This window comes from Pinus tabuliformis, chromosome 6 (genome assembly GCF_031772625.1).
Source record: "Pinus tabuliformis cultivar Carrire ecotype Pingquan chromosome 6, CPIR1, whole genome shotgun sequence".
NCBI classification, from domain to species: domain Eukaryota; kingdom Viridiplantae; phylum Streptophyta; class Pinopsida; order Pinales; family Pinaceae; genus Pinus; species Pinus tabuliformis.
The window spans coordinates 2,053,939,248-2,053,945,648 of record NC_142292.1 but is presented as its reverse complement, the minus strand read 5'-3'; the positions used below and the strand labels follow the sequence as shown (position 1 = coordinate 2,053,945,648).

The window sequence follows — 6,401 nt, the reverse complement described above, 5'->3', positions numbered from 1 at the left end:
CTGTACATGTTGTCTTTGGACAGCAATAACCGTGCAATGTGGAACAACTGCGACAGAAAATTCAATGGAATTTTTTTCATTACAGTTTGCAGGTTGAAAATTGGTATTTTTTTTATTAAGTTTATAAATTTTTATTTTACAGTTTAGTATTTAAAGATAAATCTAGGCTAATTACACTAAATTTTATAAATATCAGTCAATTTCCAAACTCTTATTAATATATATATGATCAATCCAAATGATAAATTCTCATTTATTTTCAATAAATAAATGAGTGTGATAATTACTTCGACACTTCCACTAGCATTGAGCCTGAAGAATTTAACCACTGGACAATGAGCACCCTTGCCCACCCGTTCATATCATTAGCAATCTCTTCAAAAAAATTGTGCTGGTGTTCCATTTATTAATCTTTAACTACAATTCTACATTAATAATCTTTAAGAGATCTGAAACTTCAGGACCAGAAGAATGCAGATTTCCCTATAAAAAAAAAAGAAATACAGGCGTATTAAGAGCATTTAACAGATGAAGTTATCAACATAGCACAGGACTCGGCCAACATTTTATTGGCAAAACTGGAAAGAATACTGGCTGGAAATAATTAATCCAACATATGCAAAACCAACATACATTCTTTGTAACAGTCTTTCATAATCTCCGGGAAATGCAGCAATAATTTGCAAACCTAACTAGCTAGAAACTATGCCTGATATAAGCTACAAAACTGTTTGTTGATCTGAAATCGATTCCCACTGAGAACACCATTAGAGCAGCAGATTGTGGATCACAATCACCACTTTATTCTCTGCTTATTGTTGGCATGCAGACAGCTGAGTGGCCATTAGTAGTCATTCACCACTCACTACCAAAACCGACATTGATCCTCTGATATTCATAGCTCGTTTGACTTCTTCGTGGATTATTTACCAGGCCAAAGAAATTAGAGCTGATCAAGCCCATTCCCACCACGGTAGAGTAACAGTTGTATCGTCCACATTGAAGAAATTGCAGGCCGGATCCTCTTGAACAAAGTTAGCATCTGCTCTGAAGTCTTGATGGTGATGATGTTCTTCCTTTGGTCGAATGAGGCCTTTCGGGCATAGAGCCTCCATTAGGCCTTCATCAATAGCACTAGAAGCCACAGGAGGCCCCGGAACATAACAACAGTTCAGAGACAAAGTAGAAATGTGACTATCGATGGAATGGGGACTGTTGTTGTTGTTATTATTATCTGCCTGCTCGTTCACTATGGCACTGCTCTCGCTCTCCGACCCCTCTAATTTTTCATTGAATACCATGGCTACGCCTGTAACCTTGATCTCAGCATCGCCATGATCTTGTTTACACACCATTGTTTTGTCCAGTGATTTGGTATCTGATATAGCTTTATCTTCCCCCGTGCCAAAAACCTTCTTTTCTTCAATTTCTTTGTTGAGATCGGTGTTATCCCTTTGCAGATTCTGAGTTTCCTCCCATTTTTCCTTCAGATAGTTGAGCTGCCCACACCAGTGTAAAGAATATGATTGATAAAACACAACATATATAGCAAATCCAGTCAAAATGATGTTACTGAGAATTTGGTTAGTTCAATGTCACCAACCTCTACCATTATTAAACCTAATTTCCAACACATCAGAAGGTTTTCATGAGGATTTTCATCAGACGAATTTTTGAAAAAAAAATTGTGTTTGTGAATTTAATTTGTTGAGACATTTCAAATACATACTCAGACTCAAAAAAATTATTTATGAATTTAGTTTGTTCCCGGTTTCAAATGGATACTCCACCCATCATCATCAGAGGCATAGTCAGAGAAATAAAAACTTTCAGATCTTAAAATATTTTCCTGAAATAATGAACTCTCAAGCATAACTGGATTTGAACCTGATTTTCAGGGACTCTATCCACCCACCAGAATTTGAACCTTCACCACTAAAAACCTAGCAACCTTTTGAAAGATCTGTAAGAAAAATAAATGAAAATGAATACTACAAAACTTACCTCAGATGTGAGCTTCTGGTTTTCCTGCTTGATGGCATCGAAGTTAGATTTAAGGCACTCGTAATTGAGTTTAAGCTGTCCGTAATCTCTCTCGAGCTGCTTGGTTTTCCAGCGAGCACGCCTATTCTGGAACCAAACAGCAACCTGTCTGGGCTGGAGGCCCAATTCCTGTGCAAGTTGTAATTTCCTTCTGGCTCAAGCTTGTTCTCAACCTCAAAGGTTTTCTCCAGAGATCTCACCTGCTGCAAGCTCAGCCTCCTCTTCTTCCTCGTTTGCTGCCCAGTCCCGCTGCACTCCTCCTCATCTTCTTCTTCATCGTCATCATGAATATCGCCTGCACAGGAGGGAACAACCAGTTAAAATAACTAAAACAACAAAATCAAGAGCAGGAAAAATCGTTAAAACCTAAACCTAGGCCTACCTGGGCACCCAACCAGAGGCGAGGGAATAGAAAATTTGAAGGTCCCTGTTGTTTCCATTTTAGTCCTCGTAGGTTGATTATCAAGAAGATGGCAATATCCTTATTTGGGTTTGAATGTGGCCCTAGATCCTGGCAGTAGTAGTACCACTCCCTTCTTTATTCCTGTAACTGCTGCCCCATGAATCCGTGGACGGAGGCGTAGCGTAGGGATATGCAGAGATCTCAAAACGAAACGTTATCTAGACAAACATGTGATGCTGCTGGTGAATCCAAAACCCAATGCCTTGTTCCGCATTCCCATGATGTTAACTTAACTTCCTCCAGGCTCCTCCTCCTCCTGGGGTTGATTCTGATCATCCTCAGCCTCCGCCTCACTTTGCTCTTCCATTCCCCAGAAGCCAGCGATGCAAAGCCATAGGCGGGGCAGCCCCCGGATGCATGAGATCTTGGGAGCAAATCACCCTGCCACTTCCAAAACCAGCAAAGGACAGCACTGACGCTCAGCTAGCGGCTCAGTAAATAAATAAACAAAAACAGATTACGCTTACCTACACCGTTCATATTAAATTTAGGATTTTAATAGTCCCGTAGCGGCGCAGGATTCCTTTGACAGTTAATATATAATTGCCGAGGTGACCAATCTTTTTTCACTATCCCAGTACAAATAAGGCGTTTCTACTGGGGTGACAATTTTGTTTGGAATAATAACCTTTTTTATTGAAATTTTCTGTTTTTTGGATTGTAAAATTTTAAAATTTTAGCGTTTAAATTATGATTTCAATAATAAAAATGAATTCAATCTTGGCTAAGAGCTCGTCTTCCTCGGACGTAAGGAAACAGGTTAACGGCCCAAGACCCAGAGGCATCTGGCAGGAGTGATGAGCCTGCTCCCTTACGGACCACCAATTTCAGGTGGCGTGGTTTTCCTATCTAACTGTGATGAGTCAAACCGACATTCGCGGATAGCAGCCAGAGATGGCTGTCCTCACTGTTGGTTTTGACACCTGAGTTGATAGGTTTTTCCACCTAGGTGAAAAAAAAAAAAAATGAATTCAATCTCATTAAAAATTCAAATATTTTTTTGGAACCTCAAATTCCAATATTTTTTGGGAATCTCAAATCCCACAACTTGACAACTAAGGTACAAATCTTTTCCAGTGGATGATGTCTTTATTTAGACTAAGGTACGAATAACGAATAAAATAAAAATTTAACAGAAATTAATTTGTGTTACTTCTTTTACATTTTGGGGTTGTTTTTGCGGTTTATATATTTGTTTGTTTGAATTTGCTTAAAATTTGTTAGCAAAAATTAGTTCAATATTCAGTGGCTATTTTTCATAATTATAATTTTGAGTTTGGAAATCTTTTGAATTTTGATTGTTTTATGGTTTTTTGAGATATTGAATTTTTATATATATATATAATGATGATATATTTATTGAGATCAAATTTTGGTTTATTGAACTTAAAGAAATGAATTATTTAGTTTGATTTAAGATTTTATGCCTATGCTCAAAAAAAACTTGGAGAGAAGTCTCTCTAGGTCACTATAATTTTGGCGAGTAAAAGGGTAGGAAGGTTAGTGTTGCAAGAAAGAGTTTGAAACTAAGATCTAGGGTAGGAAGGTTAGTGTTGCAAGAAAGAGTTTGAAACTAAGATCTAATGTGGTTGTACTAGGGACACTCTAAGAGGAAGTGATTTTCATCCTAGATGTTCTTATTCTCAAAGAGATGGCAAAACATTTCCATCCATGGTGTTTTAGGAAATGCCCAACTACGAGTTTACTAGAGAGATACTTTTGATCTTCTAGTGTGGGGTTGATGACCTCCTTATAATATCTTAATGCTAAATCTTTTTCACACCACAATTTTTTTTTGAACTTAGAAGTAACAATATTTTTAATGTTATTAATGTTTTGCAATGCAACATTCTCATCGATCTTCCAATGATTTAATGAATTTAATGAGGCCCTGGTGTCTTTAGATATAAAAAGAGATAAAATGTTAAATAAGGAAAATATTATAATTTTTGATAAATTACTCGAGTTATTTTTAGTGTGATTTTTTGGACTTTTCGGTATACTAATCCTCTTGAAAAATTTGAGATCAAATTTTGATTTGTGTTATTTAAAATGATATGGATTCAACACCCTGAAAAACCCTAGAGCACTTATAATACCCATCAAACTTGTGATTTCAATAAATTCCTCGCTAAAACTTATTAAAAACCTCACTAAAGATAACTCAAAAATCACCAATTGTAAAAAAAAAACATAAAAAAATAATAATTAATTATCACCATTGATTAATGTTAGACTGTCATTTCACACTCGGCTTTGCGTGATTGGCCTAATAAATAATGGCAGCGATAGATTAATTTTTTTTTATTGAAGCTTAAAATATTGTAAGAATTTTGGGATCATCTTCTATTTATTTTAAAGATGAATCAAGTTGTATTTATTTATTTATGGATGTTATAAAATATGTTTAATATAATTTTATGTTTTTTGGTTGATAACTTTAGTGAGTTATATAAATTATTTAATTTTTTTTTATCGTAAATTGAATATTTATGTTAGGTTTTCTCAGTGTGGAAAAGAATATTTATGTGTCATATGAGTGTATTTGTTTTTTTAATTTATTAATGTGATAGAGGAATAATATCGAATAATATTTTGTATGTATCTTTTATGAGTTAAAATAGATTTAAATATAAAATATAAAAAATATTTTTATAAATGTTTAGTAAGAAAGTAATTGGTTTATAGAATTATTAAAAACTAAAGATTATTAGGATTTATGTAGCAAGTGAAAATTTGGAGAAGAAATATTGTGAGGTCATGTTATATGATGTAAATATTTTCACTTGATCAAATTTCATAAAAATAAAAATAAAAGTAATAATAAAAATAAAATTAAATTAAAATATAGATATTACTCTTTCGGATTAATCACATTATTAGGATTTGACTAAATTTAACAATGTGATTAATCAGAGAGACTCATATCTACATTATGGATCACAAAAGTCTTAGATCTAAAACTAAAATAATCAATAATTATAATTATCAATTATTAACAAATCTCTTGAGGTGCAAATGTCTTTTAGAGTGAAACTATATTTGATTTCTATCAATGTTCAAGACTTAAGATGGATCTAAATTGGTTTTTGTTGCCTTTTTTAAAGATTACTATATTTTTGATGAATTAAGAAGCTAGAAAAATCAAAATTGTAATAAATATTTTGAAATTCATTTATAATTTGGGTGTACCACAAATTTATTTTGGTATTCAATCTTTTTAGTGTCACAAAAAAAAAGGATTATTATATCTCACCATGTTTTAGCAATCGTCAAATGGAGTGTGCTTGTATTTTCCCAAAGCAAATAGTCCGAAAGATGAATTTTGTTTTAAATTTGAAATGTTAATCACAACTAAAATGGACACTTTCTAAATATGCAATTGAATGTTGATTTTCTTAGTTATGCTAATCAAAATTGAAAAATATTAGTTTATGGTGAGCCACATCCTTTTACTATGATATCTTTCTTTTATTTTCTAACTTTTACTATACCATTTAAATTTATATTTGTTTTTAATATTTTGGTTATCATGTAGGATGGCATCTCTCTCTATTATGAAATTATTTAACCAAGACTTGGAGGGGCTAGTGGTTGTGGGATTATAGCTAGAAATGGAAACAATCTTAGTCTTGTTTTTGCACATTACTTTCAAGTATCTAAACATGCATCACTTATTATGAGAAGTATAGAATAGAGTGTATTCTTTTAATTATTAAGATTTTAAGTTATGATATTCTTGTAAGTTTTTTCCATCTTTCGCCTAGATTCTCTATCCATATAGATATTACCATTTTAGAATCTAGACTTCACATTCATATAAAATGATACAAGTGACTAGACTATCAAATAAAAAAAATCTCATAATCTATTAATTTATATTCATTGTCAATCT

General features: G+C 33.2%; 1 pseudogene across 1 annotated transcript; it reads right to left on the bottom strand.

Annotated features, from left to right (window-relative positions):
- Positions 1 to 376: 376 nt before the first annotated feature.
- On the bottom strand, positions 377 to 2,996 carry LOC149267479 (uncharacterized; annotated as a pseudogene). Its single transcript, XR_016260981.1, has 3 exons — positions 2,426 to 2,996; positions 2,005 to 2,338; positions 377 to 1,499 (listed from the first exon to the last, which is right to left on the bottom strand). The product of XR_016260981.1 is annotated as an uncharacterized LOC149267479 (transcript).
- Between the last annotated feature and the right edge of the window lie 3,405 nt (positions 2,997 to 6,401).